We start from the raw sequence: 24,220 nt of genomic DNA on the forward strand, positions 1-24,220 counted from the left end.
TTTGGCTCAGTGGATAGAGCATCGGCCTGCAGACTGAAGGGTCCCAGGTTCAATTCTGACCAAGGGCACATGCCTGAGTTGTAGGCTCGATCCCCAGTAGGGGGCATGCAGGAGGCAGCCAATCAATGATTCTCTCTCATCATTAATGTTTCTATCTCTCTCCCTCTTCCCCTCCTCTCTAAAATCAATAAAAAAATTTTTTTTTTAAAAAGCGTGTGAGAGTTGCCTCTGGCCTCACACAGCTTCGTCTATTCACCTCAGAGTGTCTTAAAATAGTCATGATCTGAGAAGAGATGAGAAGTATTATATAGGATATACGTTAAAATGTTTACAAGGAAATCTATTACAACATGTTAGGTTGTTAACAACATAAAGGGGACTCAGAGTTGTGCGTATCATGTAATCTCAAATATGTTTTCAAACCCATATGGAGAACACAGACTTGAATAATATGCACCAGATGTTAATAACGATGTTATTTGAATAATCACCCGAAACTCATTTGTGTTCTCTTCCTTCACCTTTATGTAGTTTCCAAGTCCTCATTAGTGACTACTCATTTTTCAGAATTAAAAAATAATTGTACAGTCTTTAGCGGAACAGTCTCCGTGAGATGGCGTGACAGTGGCTGTCCGTACGGAGCTGCGCTCAGGCACTGCGGCTGCACTGCGACCGCCCTGTCTCTCGCTGTGAAACACCAAGGAGCCCCAGAGCACCTGCCTGAAGCCGGTGCTGCCTGCCGGCCCGAGGTGCGATGCTCAGGGTGGGATTGGAGGCCTCTAGGTGCCATGGGCACCCACTTTCACAAGAAGCGTGGGTTATTGTTGTTAGAGCCCCATAGGTATTTCAGGAACCACTTCAACACGGAAAGAAACGTAATCTCCTCTACTCGGTAATATTGTCAATGTTGACATCTTTTGCAATTTTAGACTTAAAAAGTTCAAGTTCCAGTCCATACTCTTTCCTTCTGCCTCCAAAGGGATTTTCTACAGCCCAGGCCTGTCGGGGTCTAAAGGAGGAGAGGGGAGGAACTATGTGCATGACTTTGTTTGGGTAGCTAGGAGCTCAAAGCTGATAAAATAGAAAGTGTTCATTTCCGTGGGTTATCAAAGGATAAAGATAGCATTCTTTCAGGGCTGAGGAGGCAGGGAATTTAATGAACTGGCCAGGGTTGAGTATTTGCAGTATTGTTCAGATTTTAAATGATATGGAACATGATAATTTCCCAGAGTCTAGAAATCAGGATTTGGAAACATCTAGGAGCACCCCTTCCCTTTGCCCCCCAACTCCCCCACTTTGGGGGTGCTGGCTTGGACTTATACCATAGCCTGAAGGCATTGGAGGTGGAGGAGAAAAGAAGTCAGAATTTGAATAACTTAACCTTAGTTGTAACTGAGAAACTTTTTGTAAATAGAAAACATTTAAAAAAATGTCCTACACTAAGAAAAATATCCAGAATTTTTACTGTAGCTACAATTTAAATGCAGCTCACTGAAAATATTTATTCTTGGAAATTCTCTAGCCGTAAAATTCCATATGGCCAATTGCAAATACCTAACATTTGAAGATGGCAGGCAGGTACTTTAATATGTATGTGCAAACATTTTCTTTGTTCATGTGTCCCTGCTTATGTTATTTTTAACACAGAGCTTTTATTCTGATACTAGAGGCCTGGTGCATGAAATTCATGTACTGGGGGGGGGGGTATGTCCCTCAGCCCAGTCTGGGATCCCTCGGGGGATGTCCAACTGCCAGTTTAGGGACACCCTCTCACAATCCAGGACTGCTGGCTCCCAACCACTCACATGCCTGCCAGCCTGATCACCCCTAACCACTCCCCTGCCAGCCTGATCAATGCCTAACTGCTCCCCTGCCAATCCGATTGCCCCCAACTGCCCTCCCCTGCAGGCCTGGTCCCCCCCCCCAACTGCCCTCTCCAATCTGAGACCCCTCAAGGGATGTCTGACTGTGAGATTTGGCCTAAACCGGCAGTTGGACATCCCTCTCACAATCCGGGACTGCTGACTCTTAACCGCTCGCCTGCCTGCCTGCCTGATTGCCCCTAACTGCTTCTGCCTGCCAGCCTGATTGCCCCCTGACTGCTCCCCTGCTGGCCTGATTGATGCCTAACTGCTCCCTTGCTGGCTTGATGACCCCCAACTGTGCACGATTTTCATGCACTGGGCCTCTAGTATTTGAATAATCTTTGATATGCCTGTGATTTTTTGATGTCATCTTTATTTTCTTTTAGTGTATTATTCTTTTTCTATTAATCAACTTCTTATTTCAAACAAGGCTAATTAATCCATCACATATACCCAAATTAGTATCTATTTCTTTGTTCATAGGTTTACTACAGGGCCACTCCTCCTCCTCACAGGCCTGGTCAGAATGGAGTGTGTGGTATGGCGCTGGTAGAGACAGATGGTGGTGCGGGGGAGGAGAAGAAAATGAGTTTAGGTAATTTACTTTTCCACACTAGGAATTCACTGAGTGCACACAACTTGAATTCTTTTCCAATCTTTTCCTTCCATCCCTCATTGTTCTCTTTTGGTCGCAACACAGCTTTGTAATTTTTTTAGTCGGTGCCCGCATTACTCCTTGTGGGCACCAGAGGGCAGTGTCAGCTCATGTGTGGCGCATGCCCAGGCGGCTCCAGGGCTTTTGGTTCCTAGAATCCCAGATGAAACCCAGCTTTGGCTCAGCGTTTGCTGCAGGCAGGGGGCCGTGTGGCCACGGACAGCATAACCCTGTCCATCTGTCCGTCCATCCATCCATCCTTTTCAACATAGTGAATAGCTGCTGTGCTATAGCCAAGTGTTGGAATTTTGAATGATTTTTACTTTTACAAAAGAAATATTTTTATTAATTTTTAGAGAATGAGAAAGGGAGAGGGAGCAGGGAGAGCATTTTCCTAGGCCAATTGCAACTCAGGTCTGAGGAAGTTTTCATCTCCATTGTTTCAGTTTTGTTCAGCCTTTTATTGAATTTAGTTGCTAAAGTCGACCTTCGGGTCAGTGAGCATGAGGTCCCAGAGTGCAGACGCCTCAGCTGTGACTGCATGAAGGCCGCACCAGGGCCCTCCCTGGAGGCCTGTGGAGATGGCGTGTGCCACCTCAATGGCAAAAGGGACAGACTTAAACCGGGAGAGTACCTGGGGGCCCGAGGCCTCATGTAAGCCCTTACAAGCAGAAATCCCTGTCTGGGCACAAGCAGAAAGGGCCTGGAGGAGAGATGTCCAACGTGAATGCCGAGCCTGGAGGCCGGGACCCGCCCGGCAGGTCAGTGCGTGGGCTCAGAGGGGCCGTGTCCTGAGCATCTGGGGCGCCGAGGCTTCGTCTCAGCGGCGGTGACGGGTCGGCTGCGGGCCTCTAGGCTCGTCTTCGCCGGATCCCAGCAGTGGACCCCGGGACACAGAGGGGAGCCGGGCGGTGGCCTCAGGGAGCTCACTGTTGCTGTCACAGCGCCCGGCGAGCAGGAGCTGTCACTCCTCACTCTCCTCCGGCCGCGAGGGCCCAGGACGTGCTGAGTGCAGCTGCTTCTGCGCATTAACGCTAACAATTGGACTATGACGTCGAGTCACACTGTGGCTTCTGATCCTCAGTGAAGGTGTGTAAAACCCTTTACAAAGCAGGGGGTGAGTGCCTTTCAGGCCTATGAGCTAAGGCGAGCAGACTGAGGCTGAGAGCGGCTCGCAGCCTAAGGGGCCGGCCAGCCAGCAGCCCGCTGCCCTGGGATGAAGGTCTGGCCAGGCCTATTGAGTCTAGCTGAGCCGCATGGCACATCTCCAGTTCCTTTCAAAACGCAGGCTGGTATGTTCAAGCAAACATTTATTACTTTAAAAATTACCCCCTGATTTCATTATAAACGCCTGTTACTGAACTCACTGCTCACTAGTGCGAGAAAAACACTGCACTGGGCGCCCAGTGGCTGAGTGCCCGGCCTGAGCGCTCTTCACACAGCCGCCTCTGAGTCCCCATCCTCCACCTCTGAGTCCCCATCCTCCCCTCTGAGTCCCCATCCTCCTCCTCTGAGTCCCCATCCTTCGCCCCTGAGTCCCCATCCTCCCCCTCTGAGTCCCCATCCTCCTCTGAGTCCCCATCCTCCCCTCTGAGTCCCCATCCTCCCCCTCTGAGTCCCCATCCTCCCCTCTGAGTCCCCATCCTCCCCTCTGAGTCCCCATCCTTCGCCCCTGAGTCCCCATCCTCCCCCTCTGAGTCCCCATCCTCCACCTCTGAGTCCCCATCCTCCTCTGAGTCCCCATCCTTCGCCCCTGAGTCCCCATCCTCCCCCTCTGAGTCCCCATCCTCCACCTCTGAGTCCCCATCCTCCCCTCTGAGTCCCCATCCTCCTCTGAGTCCCCATCCTCCCCCTCTGAGTCCCCATCCTCCTCCTCTGAGTCCCCATCCTCCACCTCTGAGTCCCCATCCTCCTCTGAGTCCCCATCCTCCACCTCTGAGTCCCCATCCTCCACCCCTGAGTCCCCATCCTCCCCTCTGAGTCTCCATCCTCCTCCTCTGAGTCCCCATCCTCCACCCCTGAGTCCCCATCCTCCCCCTCTGAGTCCCCATCCTCCCCTCTGAGTCCCCATCCTCCTCCTCTGAGTCCCCATCCTTCGCCCCTGAGTCCCCATCCTCCTCTGAGTCCCCATCCTCCCCCTCTGAGTCCCCATCCTCCACCCCTGAGTCCCCATCCTCCACCCCTGAGTCCCCATCCTCCACCCCTGAGTCCCCATCCTTCGCCCCTGAGTACCCATCCTCTGCCCCTGAGTCCCCATCCTCTGCCCCTGAGTCCCCATCCTGGGAACAGCCCTTCTCCCAGGAGCTCTGCCCCAGAGGAGGCTCCCTGAGCGCCACAGCGGGTGCCTGGTTACCAGCCATCCTGCTCAGCCCACACTTGGCACTGTCCTCCTTTCCTTTGAGTCTAAATCCCGTCCAGGGTCTGGGGGGAGCAGCTGGGTGTGCAGCCGCCTCCTGATCACGGCTTCCACAGCCTGGCTGTCACCGCTGCAATGACTGCGTGCCGCCGGGTGCAGAGAGGAAACGGATGCGGAGCCTGTGCTCCCACACCTGCTAACCAGGCAGAGCAGAGGCTCCAGCGTTGTTCTCGACCCCAAGTAGCTGAAAACCACATTGAACCGTGAAGCTGCTCTGAGCCACTCGGCAGACTGGGTGGTATTTTGTGATAAAAATACTGTAAAATTAGACATGGAGCTAGGTCACCCATAGTCATGGAAGGAGATGTGCACTCAGGTAATGAAGAGAAAGGAACGTGACAAGAGGCTGAATTTAAGGAAGGAACCACACATTTGTGGGGAAAGCATTATACTCCCTCTAAATTTGTACAACTCAGACCCTCTTCATTCGCTCAGCATTTATATGGAAATTTAGAAGCAAACAGTGAAGTTCCACCTTCAAGTACCCAGGAGGGAAGGCCAGGCACGCCAGGGGATGATGCACCGACAGAGAAAAACAAACCAGGGTAAGAGATGGGGAGGGAAGGGATGGCCCTGCAATAAAGGGCCCCAGAGCAGACATTCTGGAAGCCGCGAGGGAGGAAGGTGGGCAGCCACCTGAAGACTGATGAGAGGGAGGGCTGTCCAGGGTGAGGGTGAGCCTGGAGGGAACCAAGGGCAGAGAAGCAGTGGGGAGGTAGGGAGCAGATAATGGAGGACCCTGGGGCCCTCATGAGGACCTCAGCTTTGGCTCAGCATGAGCAGGAAGCCCGTGGAGAACCGGGAGGAGAAAGGGCTGCTGTGCTGAAAACACCCCAGCAATGCGAGCAATGCTAAAGGGCTGCTTTAGGAAGAAGAAAAAGAGAGGGAGAGGATCATAGGCTTAGAGGAACTAAAATTGGCAATAAATAAATACCTATCAATAATAACCTTAAATGTAAATGGATTAAATGTTCCAGTCAAAAGACATAGGGTGAATAAATTGATAAGAAAACATGACCCAACTATATGCTGTCTTCAAGAGACCACCTCAGTCAGAACAAAAGACACACACAGGATGAGAGTGAAGGGATGGAAAAATATATTCTATGCAAATGGAAAGGAAAAAAAAAAGCTGGGGTAGGAATACTCATTTCTGACAAAATAAACTTCAAAACAGAGGTCAAAACAAGAGACAAAGAAGGGTCACTACATAATACTAAAGGAAATGATTAAAAAAGAAAATATAACCCTTGTAAATATAGTATATGTACACAATATAGGAGGACCTAAGTACATAAAAAATCTCTTGATAGACTTTAAGGAAGAGACTGACAGCAATACAGTCATAGTAGGAGACTTTAATACTCTGCTGACATCACTGGATAGATCTTCTAGAAAAAATTAACAAGGAAACTGAGGCCTTAAATGACACACCTGATCAGATGGAGCTAACTGCTATTTACAGAACATTTCACCACAAAAACAACAGAATATACATTCTTCTCAAGTGCACATGGAACATTCTCAAACATAGACTACATGTTAGGGCACACAACAAGTCCATACAAATTCAAGAAGATTGATATAATACCAACCATCTCCTTGGATCACAGTGGCATGAAGTTAGAAATTAACTACAATAAAAAAACTTAAAACACTCAAATACATGGAGGCTAAATAGCATGTTATTCAACAATGAATGGGTTACCAATGATATCAAGCAAGAAATGAGAAACTTCCTGGAAACAAATGAAAATGAACACACAATCACCTAATACCTATGACACATGGCGAAAGCAGTCCTGGGAGGGAAGTTCATAGCACTTCAGGAATACTTCAAAAAACAAGAAAAATTAATAATCAACCATTTAACCCTATGACTTAAAGAACTAGAAAGGGAACAACAAGAAAAGCCCAGAGTAAGTAGAAGAAAGGAAGTAATAAAGATTAGAGCCAAAAAAAAAAAAAAAAATGACACAGAGACTAAAAAAACAACAAAACAGTACAAAAGATCAATACATTTAAGAGCTGGTTCTTTGAAAAGATAAACAAGATTGACGAGCCCAGCTGATGTGGTTCAGTGGTTGAGCATCGACCTATGAACCAGGAGGTCATGGTTTGATTCCCAGTCATGGAACATGTCCAGGTTATGAGCTTGATCCCCAGTAGGGGGCATGCAGGAGGCAGCCAATGGATGATTTTCTCTCATTATTGATGTTTCTATCTCTTCCTCTCCCTTCCACTCTGAAATCAATAAAAATACATTTAAAAACAACAACAAAAATTTGATGAATCCCTAGTCAGACTTATCAAGAAACTAAGAGAGAGGACACAAATAAATAAAATCAGAAACAAAAGGAGAAGACTAACCACCCACACCACAGAAATACAAAGGATTGTAAGAATAACTATATGCCAACAAACTGGACAACTGGGCAAAATGGACAAATTCCTAGAAACATACAATCTTCCTAAACTAAATCAGGAAGAGTCAGAAATCTGAATAGGTCAATAACTACTGATGAAATAGAAACAGTAATTAAAAAAACTTCCAGGATACAAAAGTCCTGGACCGAATATATTTACAGGTAAAATTTACCAAATATTCAAAGAAGAACTAACACCTACACTCCTCAAACAATTCCAAAAAAGCCAAGAGCAAAGAACACTTCCAAGCTCTTTTTATCAGGCCAGCATTATCCTAGTTCCAAAACCAGGTAAAGACACTACAAAGAAAGAAAATTAAAGGCCAGTATCCCTGATGAACACAGATGCTAAAATCCTCAACAAAATATTAGCAAATTGGATCCAGCAATATATTACAAAGATCATACGACATGATCAAGTGGGTTTATTTCGGGGATGCAAGGCTGGTACAATATTTACAAATAAATAAACATAATACATCACATAAACAAACTGAAAGATAAAAACCACATGATCATATGAATAGATGCAGAAAAAGCATTTGACAAAATCCAACACCCCTTTTTGATAAAAAAATCTCTCAGTAAAGTGGGAATAGAGGGATCATACCTCAACATGACAAAGGACATATGTGACAAACCTATAGCCCACATCATACTCAATGGCCAACAACTAAAAGCATTTTCCTTAAAAACAGGAACAAAAGAAGGATGTCCACTTTCACCACTCTTATTCAACATAGTACTGGAAGTCCTAGCCACAGCAATCAACCAAGAAGAGATAAAAGGCATCCAAATTAGAAAGGAGAGAGTAAAACGGTCATTATTTGCAGATGACATATTGTACATAGAAAACCCTAAAGACTCCACCAGAAAACTACTAGACTTAATAAATGAATTTGGCAAGATAGCAAGATACAAAATCTACATCCAGAAATTGATGGCATTTTTTATACACCAATAATGAGCTCTCAGAAAGAGAAATTAAAAAGAAATCCCATTTATTATTACAAAAAAATAATATACCAAGAAATAAACTTAACCAAGGAAGTAAAAGATTTGTACTTGGAAAACTATAGGAGATTGGAAAAGGAAATAGAGGAAGATGCAAACAAATGGGAGTGTATATCGTGTTCATGGATTGGAAGAATTAACATCATTAAACTGTCTATACTACCCAAAGCAATCTATAAATTCAACAAAATCCATATTAACCCTTTGCACTCGCTTGCTTTTTTCTTGATTCCTTTATTCTAATGCTAACCGTGTCGAGTCACACTTGACATCCGAGTGCAAAAGGTTAAAATACCAATGGTATACTTCACAGAGCTAGAACAAATACTCCAAAAATTTATATGGAACCATAAAAGACCCCAAACAGTAGCAGCAATCTAGAGAAAGAAGAACGAAATAGGAAGGATCACAATACCGGTTATCAAACTATACTACAAAGCCATTATAACCAATGGGCTGGTACAAGAACAGGCAAATAGACCAATAGGTCATAACGGAGACCCCAGACCTTTATGGTCAATTAATATTTGACAAAGGAGGCAAGAACATACAATGGAATAAAGACAGTCTCTTCAACAAATGGTGCTGGGAAAACTGTACAGACACATGCAAAAAGATGAAACTAGACCACCAACTTACACCAAATACAGCAATAAACTCAAGATGGATAAAATACTTAAATGTAAGGCATGAAACCATAAAAATCTTAGAGGAGAAGATAGGCAGTAAAAACTCAGACATCTAACCACTATGTTTACGGATACATCTCCTAGGGCAAAGGAGAAAATAAACAAATGGGACTACATCAAAATAAAAAGCTTCCCACAGCAAAAGAAAACACCATCAAAATGAAAATGGAACCCACTATGGGAGAACATATTTGCCAATGATACATCTGATAAGGGATTAATATTCAAAACATATAAAATACTCATACAATTCAACAAAAGGAAGACAAACAATCCAATTAAAAAATGGGCAGAAAACCAAACCAAACCAAACAAAAACACCTCTGCAGGGAAGAGATTGGAAGCTAGGTGACTGCTTAGGAGAGCATTCCAATCTTTCTGTCAGAAATAGAGATGGACGAGGGTAGTCACAATGGAGATGCTGAGATGTGACAAAATGTTGAATGTATCCACAGGAATGGCCAACAGAATATTGGTAGAGAATTGTTAGACACATAAGCCCCGTTTTGTGTAATGAACTGACCAGGCATCTGGGATGCTGGAGGGGATGTCAGAAACAGAGAACATGAGCTCCACAGAGAGGAAGGGCTGGTGAGACATTGCCTGGCTGGCGAAACAGCCATGTTAGAAAAGATTCCTATATTTAAAATGAGAGCAATATTCAAGCCTGAAACTATAATCATAAAACTTCTATCAGAAACTTAAAAAATATGTATGCTTCACTTTGCAACTCCCCTTCTAGGAATCGACTTGGAGCAGAATAAAACACAGTGTTTTACTCACAGGGTGGTTCTCTCCAACGGCTCTAGTGAGTGCCGGTCCCTGTGCTGAATGTCTGAGGAAACTGTGCACCCCTCCAGCAGGTGCCTCAGCAGGTGAGTTATCCCCACACCTTATCTGGCTGACCTGCTGAAACCCCCAATCCCTTCTTTGCTCCAAAGGCAGAGAGAATGGAAAGTCTGAGAGCTTCCCCCCACAGGGAAGGTGGCTTCCAACTGCTAAGGGAGCTGCTTCCCTTATTACAACTAAAATACAGAAAAACTTACCAAATAATCAACTGAAGACTTGCTGGAGAGAACCCTGATAATGAAGGATGGAAAGTGGAGACCGAATAGACAGTGGTAGGAGGGGCAGAGGCACAAAAGGAGTGGCTGGGCTCCCACAGACAGACACCAAGGTTCTGGAGAGATAGCTCAGCTGTGGAGGTTCCCACTTAAAACTCTGGGATCTAATCCCCAAGCTGGGTCCCCCAGCATAGAGCAGCAGAACTGAGAAAGGTACCCACATAACATCTGGTTGTGAACAGCAGCAGGGTTGCTGTCTCCCAGGGAGAAATGGCTGGAAATTCAGGCATGCTCTTAAAGGGCCAATGCACAACATTCCCTGTGGAGAAACTTACCTTGTGCTCTGGCAGAGGGAAAGCAGAGTGGACTGGAGCTGTTTGAGCAGGAGCCAGGGTTGGGGGCTCTGGGTTATACCTCAGAAGACAGACACCCTAGTTTCCTGTGCTGAGACATTCCCTCACGCTGCAGAGGACATCTTTCTCACAGACAAGTGCTATCTAGGCAGTTTTTCCCTGGGGGGTGGGTGGGAAGACAGCTGATCCACCCTATTGGAAAGCACCTTTTCCCATGGTGTGGAGTTGCTGAGGCCCATTAAAAGACTGAGAATAACAATTAGCCTATAGGCAGAAGTAATTTTCCCACCCTATTAGGAAAACCTCTCACTGCACCTGTGGATGGTTGCCTGAGGGCTATTCAAGACTAAATCCAATCAGTCTGCAAGCAGAGGCAGTCTCTGTATGCTTTAAGTCTTTGCCTGATCTAATTAGGCAGAAACCAGCATTTGACACTGTCCTGCATTAGAGATTGAAAGGTGTAGCAGATCTACCTAATACAGAGTCACAAACCCAAACAGGCATGCAAAATGAGGAGACAAAGAAACAATCCCCCAAATGAAAGAACAAAAGAATTCTCCAGAAGAAAAGATAAATGAAATGGAGACAAGAAATTTACCTGACATAGAGTTCAGAATAATGATGGTAAAGATGCTCAACAGCAAGAGAAAAGATACAGTAACTATGAAAACAGAAATGAAGAATGACATAGCACAAATAAAGAAAACATTGGAAGGAATACACAGCTGATTAGGGGAAGCTGAGGATCGAATCAGCAAATTAGAAGACAGGGTTGAAAAAATCACTCAATCAGAGAACCAAAAAAGAAAAAAAACAATTAAAAACCAGGAGGACAGCTTAAGGGAGGAGTGGGACAACATGAAAGGTAACAATATTAGAATAGCAGGTGTGCCAGAAGAGGCAGAAAGAGAGAAAGGCTTAGGGAAGGTGTTTAAAGAAATAATGGCAGAAAAATTCCCTAACCTGGTAGAGGAAAAAGTCACACAAGTTCAGAAAGCACAGAGAACCCCAAACAAGAAGAACCCAAACAGGCCCAAGCCCAGACATTTCACAATTAAAATGGCAAAAATTAAAGACAAAGAGAGAATCTTAAAGGCAGCGAGAGAAAAACAAAATGTTACATACAAAGAAGCTCCCATAAGGCTGTCACCTGATTTTTCATCAGAAACTCTATAGGCCAGAAGGGAATGGCATGAAGTACTCAAGGTAATGGAAAGCAAGGATCTGAAACCAAGATTACTATATCTGGCAAGGCTATCATTCAAAATAGATGGTGAAATGAAGAGCTTCCCAGACAACAAAAGGCTAAAGGAGTTCATCACCACCTAGCCAGCATTAGAAGAAATGCTAAAGGGACTGCTGTAATAATAAGAAGAAAGAGAGAGAGAGAAACCTAGACATACAGAATTAAAATGGCAATACATAAGTATCTATCAATAATAACTTTAAATGTAAATGGATTAAATGATCCAATCAAAAGTTATAGGGTAGATGAATGAATACAAAAACATGACCCAACTATATGCTGTTTACAAGAGACCTATCTCAGAACAAAAGACACACACAAGATGAGAGTGAAGGGATGGAAAAGAAAATAAAGCTGGAGTAGCAATACTCATATCTGATAAAATAGACTTAAAAATGAAGGCCATTACAAGAGATAACAAAGGTCACTACATAATACTAAAGGGGTAGGTCCAACAAGAGGGTATAACCCTGGTAAACATATATGCACCCAATATAGGAGCATCTCAATATATAAAAACTTCAAGAGGACTTTAAGGGAGAGATCAACAATAATACAGTCATAGTAGGGAATTTAACACCCTGCTGACTTCACTGGATAGATCTTCCAGACAAATGATTAACAATGAAACAGTGGCTCTAAAGGACACATCGGATCAGATGGATTTAATTGACATTTATAGAACATTTCACCCCAGAAATGCAGAATATACATTCTTCTCAAGTGCACATGGATCATTCACAAAGATAGACCGCATGTTAGGATACAAAACAAGTCACTACAACTTCAAGAAAATTGAAATCATATCAAGTGTTTTCTCAGATCACAGTGGAATGAAATAAGAAATAAACTACAGTAAAAACACCTCAAAACATTCAAACACATGGAGGCTAAATAGCATGTTATTAAACAATGAATGGGTTACCAATGAGATCGAGAAAGAAATAAAAAATTTCCTGGAACAAATGAAAATAAACATAAAACAACCCCAAATTTCTGGGACATAGCAAAGAAGTCCTGAGAGGGAAGTTCATAGCACTATAGGTCTACTTCAAAAAGCAAGAAAAATTAATAGTCAAACATTTAACCCTACAAATTAAAGAACAAGAAAGAGAACAATAAGAAAAGCCCAGAGTAAATAGGAGGAAGAAGTAAAAATGATTAGAGCAGAAATAAATGACATAGAGACTAAAAAAAAAAATACAAAAAAATCAATGAAACAAAGAGCTGGTTATTTGAAGAGATAAACAAGATTGGGATAGCCAGACTCATCAAGAAACAAAGAGAGAGGACACAAATAAATAAAATCAGAAATGAAAGCAGAGAAGTAGCCACAGAAATACAAAGGATTGTAAGAAAATACTATGAGGAGAAACCAAGATGGCGGCATAGGTTGAACACCTAACCTGCAGCCTGGCACAACAATTTCAAAAATACAACTAAAAGTCAGAATGGACATCATCCAGAACCACAGGAAAGCTGGCTGACTGAAATGCCCAGAACTAGAAGGAAAGAGAAAACCACAGGGAAAATCAGAGGAGCCGTAGGAGCCTGAGGTATGGAGACACGGGTGGAGACACCAGCACGCACGCGTGTGGGGAGGACGGAGCCACAGAGGACTGGGCGGCTGATGGCCTGGCCGGAGTTCTCTAGCGGGAAGGAGATAAAAGCTCCAGATTGCGCTGAACCCCAGCTCTGACTGCACTGAACCCCAGTTCCGGGCGAGACCCTGGGAAGCCAGGCACATGCTGGGGGAATCTGGGCTGTGGGGCGGAGGCACAGAGGAGCGATGAAAGGCAGAGCTCCTGAGGCGCGCACATGAATGCGCGCAGAGGACAGACTGTTGACTGTGCCGCTGGATTGCCCTGGTGGGAAGAAGACAAAGGCGCCAGACTGTGCTGAGCCCCAGTTCCGACTACACTGAAACCCAGTTCCAGGCGAGAATCTGGGAGTCCAGATTTATTGGGGGAGAGACTAGACTGTTTGGCGGTGGGCAAAGATCCAGGGTGCTTTTCTCTCAGAGGTGTTTGCAGGGAGTACAGAGGGACACTGAGACCCAGGAACCTCATAGGGCGGGGCTGATGGGAAGCCAAGGCTGTAGGCTCCACCCTGAAACTCCGCCCCATCCAAGCTGAGCACAGAGGCTTTTACAATTTTGGAAGTCTAGTTGAATAAGGCGGTCTCCCGGCGTAGACACAGCTGATCCTCACAGCCAATTGGACTGGAGGTCAAATCCTCCCAGTGTACCAACAGCCATCAAGGCTTAACAACACTAAGACTTTGCACTCAGTCCACAAAGGGGGGTACCAAGAGCGACCACCTAGGGAGATTGGGGAAGCTGAGCTACCGGCCCCTATAGGTCACTGACCATACAAAGCCACTCCATCAACATAGGGAGGCAGCCAAAAGGTGAAGACACCGAAGGAGGTCACGAATAGAAGGGATGAAGGAAAGTAAACTAATGGAGGACACAGTGTTCAGAACCAAATTTATAAGGTTACTTAAGAATCTTCTGGAGGACCAAGATGGCGGCATAGGGCAGACGCCTGATTGTTGCCTACCACAACAATTTTGAAACTACAACTGGAAAACAGAGCAGACACCATCCAGAACAATGGCCGGAGGAATTGCTGAGAAAGAATTGACCGATGGGAGTTGGGATTGGGAAGACGAGGCCCTGCTGGGTCCCGGATCCAGGTGTGCTCTCCAGGCGACTGGTCGCCGCTGCAGACCCGAGTGCCGCCGCAGCGACCTTGGACCAGTCTGCCGCCGTGCATCGGGCGCACCGGAGCTTCGCCGAGCCCGCTGCCCGGCGAGTTCTGCGGCAGCCGCCCCGGAGCTTTGAGAAAATGGCCGAAGGAATTGCTGAGAGGGAATTGACCGACAGAAATTGGGATCAAGAAGACGAAGCCCCGCTGGGTCCCGGGTCCAGGTGAGGCCGCGCGCCCCTGGGTCCAGGCGAGGCCACGCGCCCCTGGATCCGGGTGAGGCCGCACGCCCCTGGGTCCGGGTGAGGCTGGGTCCCGGGTCCGGGCGAGGCCGCGTGCCCCTGGGTCCGGGTGAAGCTGGGTCCCGGGTCTGGGTGAGGCTGTGCGCCCCTGGATCCGGGTGAGGCTGGGTCCTGGGTCCGGGTGAGGCTGCGCCCCTGGGTCCAGGAGAAGACACGCGCCCCTGCGTCTGGGTGAGGCCATGCGCCCCTGGGTCCGGGTGAGGCTGGATCCTGGGACCAGGTGAGGCCGGGCACACCTGGGTCCGGGTGAGGCTACATGCCCCGGGGCCCGGGTGATGCTGGGTCTCAGGTCCAGGTGAGGCCGCGCGCCCCTGAGTCCGGGTGAAGCCGCGCCCCTGGGTTCAGGCGAGACCAAACCAGAGGAAGTCGGACCTGCATTACCACCATTTGTCCACCATCCAGAGCTGAAAAGTCAGTGCCGACATGTACACATAAGGAACTGGTGGACATTGAAATTGGGTCTCAAAAGAACTGTTGGTCCAGAAAGAAACTTACTACAGACTGATTCATTTGCCTGTCAGCATAACTATTATTGCTGGTCTCACATTCGGTTCTTATAAGTATATTTCTAGTAACACATGATCTCACTCATCTAGGGGAAATGATGAACAACATAGACTGATGAACAAGAACAGACCCAGAAACAAGGAGGCATTGATCGGACTGTCGGGCCTCAGAGGGAGGGTAGGGGAGGATGGGGGTAAGGAGGAGAGATCAACCAAAGGACTGTGTGCATGCATACAAGCCTAACCACTGGTTAAGGACAACAGGGGGGTGGGGTGGGGGATGGGAATGGGGGGATGAGGACAAATATGTGACACCTTAATGAATAAAGAAATAAAAAAAATAAAAGAAAGAAAATACTATGAATAACTATATGCCAACAAACTGGACAACTGGGCAAAATGGACAAATTCCTAGAAAAATACAATCTCCCAAAACTGAATCAGGAAGAATCAGAAAACCCGAATAGGCCCATAACTACTGATAAAATAGAAGCAGTAATACAAAAACTTCCCAGCAAACAAAAGCCAAGATCTTGACGGCTTCACAGGTGAGTTTTACTAAACATTCAAAGAAGAACTAACCCCTATACTCAAATGATTAAAAAAAAAAAATCGAAGAGGAAGGAACACTTCCAAGCTCTTTTACCCAGGCCAGCATTATCCCAATTCTAAAACCAGATACAGACACTACAAAGAAAGAGAATTACAAGCCAATATCCCTGATGAACATAGATGCTAAAATCCTCAACAAAAAATTAGCAAATTGGATTCAGCAATATATTAAAAAGATCATACACCATGATCAAGTGGGATTTATTCTAGGGATGCAAGGCTGATATAATATTTGCAAATCAATAAACATGATAAATCACATAAACAAATTGAAAGACCAAAATCACATGATCATATCAATAGATGCAGAAAAGACATTCAACAAAATCCAACACTCATTTTTGATAAAAATTCTCATCAAACTGGGAATAGAGGGAACATATCTCAACATGATAAAGGTCATATATGACAAACCTACAGTCAACATCATACTCAATGGGCAAAAACTAAAACCATTTCCCCTAAGAACAGGAACAAGACAGTGATGCCCTCTTTCACCACTGTTATTAACTAAAGAGCTTCCCATACAACAAAAGGCTAAAGGAGTTCATCACCACCTAGCCAGCACGAAATTCGTGCACTGGGGGAGGGTGTCCCTCAGCCCAGACTGCACCCTCTCCAATCTGGGACCCCTTGGGGGATGTCCAACTGCAGGTTTAGGCCCGGGCCTAAACTGAAGTTGGACATCCCTCTCACAATCTGGCACCACTAGCTCTTAACTGCTCTCCTGCCTGCCTGATTTCCCCCTAACTGCTCCCTTGCTGGCCTGATTGATGCCTAACTGCTCCTCTGCTGGCCTGATTGCCCCCAACTACCCTCCCCTGCTGGCCTGATCACCCCCAAGGCTTTTATTAGTATAGATTTTCCCACCTCCGTCAGTCAATTAATTCAAATGGACTCAATGGACCTCCTTTCTAGACTCTTTATTGATGCGTCTGTGACTCTCATGAATGCAGTAAGTTGACTGGCTGCAAGAACATGGAAGGCTGCTTATTAAACGGCAGGCAGAAGATCTCTCAGACACTGAAAATACAATATGTAAAAACACACTACACTATAAACCCAAATACTAATAACAAAATTACACTTAAAGGGAATGCAGCAAAGTTATTACTTACAGTGCACAGACTGTCCTTACACTTCTGAGTCTGCCCTGCATACACGCTGCCCAGGCCCAGCTCACACGAAGGCTGTTCTGAGGGCTGCATCTCAGCATTGTGACAGTGACCTCGCAGAGATGGGAAACTCGTGGTCCAGAGCTGTTTATTTGACCTCTATTTAAAAGAATTTCAGTGTATTCTGGTGGTGTTCAAAATACAGACTTCTAGATTTCAGGGTTTTCTTAAAAAAATTGATGATATTGGCATCACTGGACCCAAATTCCACAGGGCAGCTCTCAGGCAGATGGCTGTCCATGGGGAACAAGCTCAGGTGCACTCGCTCACCCAGCCACCTCCTCTCCTGGATGGCTTGTCCGTCCGCAGTGTGCTTCACCTGCCGGCCTCAGAGACACCCTTCAGTCAATCACCCATCAGGCAGCCTGCTTTCTAGGGACATGGGAAGACCAGGTTTGCATGTCATCATTTAGGTGCTGCAAAATGATACAAAAGTTGTCTAATTTTCTTCTTTCTGTGCCAGAAGAGAGGAAGTAGACACAAGTGTGTCTGCTCCAGTTTCTATGGCAACAGGCAACTGATCTGTCTTCTCTCTATGATGAACAGCGAAGAGATTACCGGGGACCACAGAGTCTGCAGGATGGCTCCTCTCGGGGCCATGTGCCTGCTCGTCTGCCGACTCATGTCCAGCCGTCCACCGGAGGACACTCTGGCTGTACCCACCCCGGCTCATCCTGCTCGCACACCTAACTTCTGGTGGGTACGAACAGAAGGCACAGGTGGAGGCTCTAGCAGGTAATTTACACCAAATGCACACATATATGAATGATAGGTGCATAATATACGAATACTGTATTACATATAACATACTCATATATATACAGGAGTGGGCAAGAGTAGGCCTACAAATCCTAGCTAATAAAGAGGGAATATGCTACTTGACTGCCATGCCCTCAAAGATGGCGATGCCCACAGCCATAAGATGGTGGTGCCCAGTCCCCTCAGCCCTGCTGGGGCGGCAGGTGCACGGCACAGCTGGGCCTGCCTCCAGACGGGTAAGGCCACTCCGTGTGCCTGCCTCCAGAGTCCCCCAGCTGCCCAGGGCCGGCCTGAGGTGCAGGCAAGCCTTGGATGGCAGCTGCCCAGCCTCCCAGGGCCTCCTGAGGCTCAGGTAACCAGGGCCAGCCGAGGCTTGCACTGCTGGCAGTGGCAGCAGCAGAGGTGTGATGGGGGCGTCGCCTTCCCCTGATTGCCAGGTTACCTCCTGTCCCTGAGGGCTCCCGGACTGTGAGAGGAGGCAGGCTGGGCTGAGGGACCCCCCTCCAGTGCATGAATTTTCATGCACCAGGCCTCTAGTCTATCTATATAAAAGCCTAAGTGACCATTGCAACCGAATGGACAACTGAACAGGCGTGTGGGGTGACCAGGCTGGCAGGGGGGTTAGTGAGGGGCAACCAAACCACCGAGAAGCAGTCTGTGTGGGGTGACCAGGCCAGCATGGGAGGCAGTAAGGGGTGACCAGGCCAGTGGGGGGGGGCAGTTAGGGGCGACCAGGCCAGCAGGGGGGGCAGTAAGGGGTGACCAGGCCAGTGGGGGGCAGTTGGGGGCGACCAGGCCAGCAGGGGGGGCAGTAAGGGGTGACCAGGCCAGTGGGGGGGCAGTTAGGGGTGACCAGGCCAGTGGGGGGGGGGCAGTTGGGGTGACCAGGCCAGCATGGGGGGCAGTTAGGGGCAATCAGGCAGGCAGGCAGGTGAGTAGTTAGGAGCCAGTGGTCCCCAGGATTGGGCTTGAACCGGCAGTCCGAGGGGTCCCAGATTGGAGAGGGTGCAGGCTGGGCTGAGGGGACCCCCCCATGCACGAATTTTGTGCACCGGGCCTCTAGTCTCTATATATAAAAGCCAGCAACGAGAACGACCGGTTGCTATGATGCTCACTGCAGCCAGCTAACAGGCCAGATCTAGGGAGGGGAGGCTGGCCAACTCCCCATAGCTCCCCTTCTCCCAGGCTGCCTATCCCTGATCACCTGCCCCACCCTGATGGGCCCACAAGCCGCTCCCCCTGGCTGGTCTGCCCCTGATCTCCCCCTTTACCCCAATAGGGGGCAGGCGGGCAGCCAACCTCCTGCAGCCCCTCCCCCTGCTGCCCCCCCCCCCCCATCAGCCCCACCACCCCATAGGCTCTGGCCCCTCCACCCAGCCAGCTCCACCCTCAATAGCTCCCCCCCCACCATTGGGGGCGGGCCAGCCACCAACTGCCCACAGCTCCTCCCCACAGCTGGCCTTGCCCCCAACGCCCCCCCCCCCCACACACACCATTGGGGTGGGGGCCCCTTATCTTAAAGTAAAACACAATCTAAGTGCCTGTTATCAATCCCAAAATAAAATGGCCAATCCCCAAAGACAGTGGCGATGAGTGTTTCCCTGTTGACGTTGCGGATTTTCTCTTGCTTATGGTTTTCTGGGATCAGCCTTTCATGCGGTGAGACGTGAATCCTGAATCTGACCACGGCACGCGGGTGGCTGAGGGCTCTCAGCTGGAGCTGTGCCACCCTGTGAGGCACGTCGGGGTCCCGGGTGCAGCGGCAGTTGGCACCTGGCTGCCAGCGCTCCTGGTCCCCGGTCTTACTCCACCCCCCACCCCGCTGTCCCGGCCCTTGGCCGCACGCTGGCCGGTCACACAAGCCTCAGCGGCGAAGGCCAGCGCGGCCCGGCTGCCCGGCGTCCTGACCGGGGAGTGTCACCCGGCTTCCTCCCGACCCCACTCCACGGGGACCGGGCGCTTCTACAAGCGCGGCCCCTGGGCCACCTGCCCCCCCCCGCCCCCCCGCCCCAGCTGCCCGCCTCCTGCGGCAGCGCCTCCGGGGTCCCTCAGCCCGGCCTGCTGCCTCTCACAGGGCGGTGCCTGCGTTTCCAGCCAGGAGACCCGAGCGGAGTGGGGGCAGGTGCCCTGCGCCCGCGGGGCGTGGGCGCCGTGATCCAGCCCCCCAGGGACGGACGCCGGAGCCCACGGAGGGGGGGCACGGAGGTGGCCTTCCTCGCCGCCCGGGAGGATCGCAGGTCACTCCTGACCCCGTGGAAGCGGGTCCTGCCGCCGTCCCCCCGGACTCCGCACCGCCTCCCGCTCCGCTCCGGTCTAACCAGGAACCTGTCAGCTCTCCCCTCCGCCCTCCGCACAGCCCAGCGGCTCCAGGCAGCCCGCTCGCGACCTCGGCCACCCGTGTCCGTCACGCACACGGTCCTCCGTCCAGTGTCCCGGGGAGAGGCCGGCGGCGGGCGGTCCGGGGTGAGCCACCTTCCGAGGCCGCGCCGTCCGCAGGGGAACGAGCTCGTGTTTGGCTGGGGAGACCCGCAGGGAACTTCTCTTTCCCGGGACGTTAGCACACGTGGCGATGGGACAGAAAAGGACGGAATACGGGGAGTGTGAGGCAGAGGGGCTCCCGCAGGTGCGGCCAAGCAGGCTGGGTCCCGGAGCAGTCCGCCCGCCCCGGGGCCGGTGTGGGCAGGTCTCAGCACCGAGGCCTGGAAGGTGGTTTGGACCCACGGGGATGCGCTGGGGTCAGATGGCAGGGCGCCCCCTGCAATGCTCACTGCCCTCTCCCTGCGTGTTTGTGTCGCAGCCAGTGGACAGGACGTGGGAACTGGCTGCACGGAGACCCCTGCTCGGCGGTCCTGACAACACAGCATTGGAGCGAGGGTGCGGGGAGCACTCTGCAGGCAGGATCCCCCCGGGTAGCCCGTTAGGCTTCTGCGTTCTGTTCAGCGGGGAGGCCGCTGTCCTGGGTCCCGAGCCTGGGCTCCCTGTTAGAGGGTTGCGGGCGCCTCGGTCAGCTCCAGCTGCCACGACAAAGCACACGGCCGAGGCACACAGGCGGCAGCTCCCTCTCCGGCCCGAGGCTGGAGGTCCAGGTGCTTGGCCAGCCGGGCTGGGTCTGGGGTGACCAAGCACCTGGGTGGCAGGATCCTGTGTCCCTCAGAGAGCGGGAAGAGGGTGGGCCTCTCTGGGGTCCCTTCCATCAGAGCACTAATCCCATTCTGGAACCACTAATCCCATATCCTGAACCACTCCCCCCCGCGGCCCCACCTCCTAACACCTCACATTGGGGGTAGCCTTCAGCCCAGGAGGCCCAGGGAACGCAGCGCCCAGTCCACTGCAGCAAGGTGGGCGGGCGTGCGAGGGAGACTGCGCTGCGGCATCGGAAAAGCGCTGGCCGTTTCACTTCTCTTCGTGGCCATGGAGGCCGGGCCGGGTGACTCCTGTGTCAGCTAGCTGGCTGCAGTAATGTGTGAACAGTCCTCGGTGTCTGGGAGGGGCTGTGGGGTGGTTACCCAGGGAATCTGGAGACTGAATAAAGCAGACTGCCCTCTCCGGTGGAGGTGGCCTCGTCCAGCCAGCCTGGGTGTGACTGCACAGGAAGGCGGACCCTCTCCCGAGTGAGAGGCAAGTCGTGGGCCTGCCTGTGGGAGCTGGGACGGGTCTTTCCTGCCCTCTCCTGAGCTGGAGCACGGCTCTTCTCGGGTCTCGCACCTGCCAGCCTCTGCACCGGAACTGCACCGTCCTGCCTCCCGTCCTCAGGCCGCAGGCTCCGCCGAGCTGCACCGGGATCTCCGGCCTCGAGCTCCCCACTGCACTCAGTTCCTTGGGACTTCGCAGCCTCCGGAACCACGGAGCCAGGCGCTTATACTAAATCTCATTCTATCTATCATCTATCTATCAATCTATCATCTGCCAGTATCCATCCTTCCTGTTGGTTTCCTGGTACCCGCCTCTGCCCATCTCTGAGTGTGCCAAAAACTCAAGGCGTGATCAAAAATAGGACACGGTACTTCACACACAGACAGCAAAACCCAGGACATGCACTCTCCCCCTACTTATTGGTCAGGTTGACACAATCCCTATTCAGCAGAGGGCTTAGGCCAGAGGACGAGGTAAATGCATTTAGAATGAGAAACCTATCTTAAAATTTTACTTGTGAATAATCTAACGCTTTCAAATTTCAAAAGATTGAGGTGAGCATCAGTCACTCACATAGCAGCTATACCGAGTGCCTGCAATCAATCACATCCTTAATGTGTTTCTCAGAGAAAGAGCTTTTTAACACCTAGCCTTGCCCAAGGGGAGGTGTTGACTTGCAGTGACTACAAATCCCAACACGATCTTTACTCAGTGCGCGATGAGCTAACACTTCTAATAGGAAGTTGCTTCATCGTTGCTGTTTTCTAGTGACACATTAAAGCTCTGCCCTCGAGGACTCCAGCTATGGCACCACTGATGCCCATGAAGTGAAAACGGCAAGGCTCTGGTACTGGGACCCGAGGACCCAGTGCCATGCCCGGCACCCCTTCAGCGCAGCGGGCCTTCACCCCAGCCCGAGGAGCACTGCCAGCCCTCTCACACGAGAGCCGGAGCGTCACGCTAACGTGGATCCACTCAGCTCGTCAACGGCTCTCAGGCCACTTGGCTGCCTGCCCTGCAGAAAAGTCCATTCCTCCAGAGAAGACCCAGTTCGGGGGGGGGGGGGGGGGGGAGGGGCGGCCTGAGGCAGACCGGGGTGTGGAGCAGAGGAAGGGGCGGGCGGAGGAGCTGGTGCTGGGGGCTGACCGAGTGAACAGGACCAGGCCGGCCTCCCAGGCCTCCCAGGGCGCTTTGTGTCTGAGAAGAGCTGACTGACCCGCTCTCTGGGTCATGGGAAGGCTCCCGTTGGCACCTTCCAGAAGAGTGGGAATGCCATCCTGGGAACGGATCCGAGCAAGAGGGCTTCATCCCAAACTGTTGGTATGGCTTCCACTCCAGGCCTTTAGAAATAGTGGCCATTACAAAATTTAAATATAGTAAAATAAATGTAGTAAGAGAGACTGGCTCAGAAGAGTAGGTACACATTAAAGGTGAGTGTATTGTTGGGGGGAGGAATAAGCCCGCTCTGGAATTTGAGTCCTTGGCGTCTGACCTTGACCTAGTGACCCTGTTCCTACAGGCAAACTATTGACCTCTTTGTGCCACGGCTGCTGACCTGTGAGACAGCAATGGCCACCGACTGGACTGCAAATCATTCTGCAAACACCGACAGCGCCAGAAACGATAGAAGTCAGGACCCACCTGAGCTGTGAGGTCCGCGGCTACGTCAGAGTCGAACACCTTCCCTCTGCTGAGTTAACTTCTGTTAAGCAGCATGTGTGTGTGTGGCAGAGTGCGTGTGCTCATTCTCACACAGCCAACCCGTGCTCACTGCGAATGCACTCTCTCTGACGCCTGTTCAGCCTGCACTGCCCGGGCCCCCCAGGTTCCCAGCGGCACCCCGCGGCCAGCTCCAGTGGACCCCGCAGCACCCAGCGGCACCCCGTGGTCAGCTCCAGCGGACCCCGCAGCACCCAGCGGCACCCCGCGGCCAGCTCCAGCAGACCCCGCAGCACCCAGCGGCACCCTGCGGCCAGCTCCAGTGGACCCTGCAGCACCCAGCGGCCAGCTCCAGCAGACCCCGCAGCACCCAGCGGCACCCTGCGGCCAGCTCCAGTGGACCCTGCAGCACCCAGTGGCCAGCTCCAGCGGACCCCGCAGCACCCAGCGGACCCCGCGGCCAGCTCCAGCGGACCCTGCAGCACCCACTCAATGCAGAAGAGCCCCAGGAGCAGGGTTGGGGGGGGCGGGTGGAATCTGTGCTTTCCACTTCTTTTTAAATGACAGCTCCCCCGCTGGTGAGGTGGGGGGCGCCACGCCCCTTGTTTCATCGCCCTATTGAGAGAGGAGCTGCTGCTGAGCAGTTGCAACTGGAGCAGCGGCAGGAAGAGCAGGGGCAGTGGGAGCCCAGGGCTCCTCGGGGCGCTGTGCTGTGAGCTCAGTGACTCACTTGGAAACTGCCGTCTCCTGTGATAGTCCCATTACATCTGGGGGAAGTGTGCATAGAGCTGTACCCCTTCCGGGCACGGAGATTGCCACTCCCGTCATTACACTGGGTGGCTCTGCAGTGAAAGGAAATAATGGCCGATCTTCGGGAAAAGAAAGCATTTACAGAACTGGAACAGCTACTTCTTCTTAACCTGGAAAGAGCCCTGCAGCCTCTTCAGTTCCTTCTCTTCAGAAGCATGACCCCAATGACCAGACACAGAGCACAACACGCTCGTGGGTGAGATCTGGTGACAGTCAACTGGCTGCCCAGGCCCTGGTTAGTGGCTGAGTAGCTGGCGAGGGACAAGGAGCTGGACAGAAGCCCCCTTTCGGTTCCGGCCAGTCCCTGGAGGCTTGCTGACTGCTGCTG

The sequence above is a fragment of the Cnephaeus nilssonii genome, assembly GCF_951640355.1.
Source record: "Cnephaeus nilssonii genome assembly, chromosome: 18".
Classification (NCBI taxonomy): Eukaryota; Metazoa; Chordata; class Mammalia; order Chiroptera; family Vespertilionidae; genus Cnephaeus; species Cnephaeus nilssonii.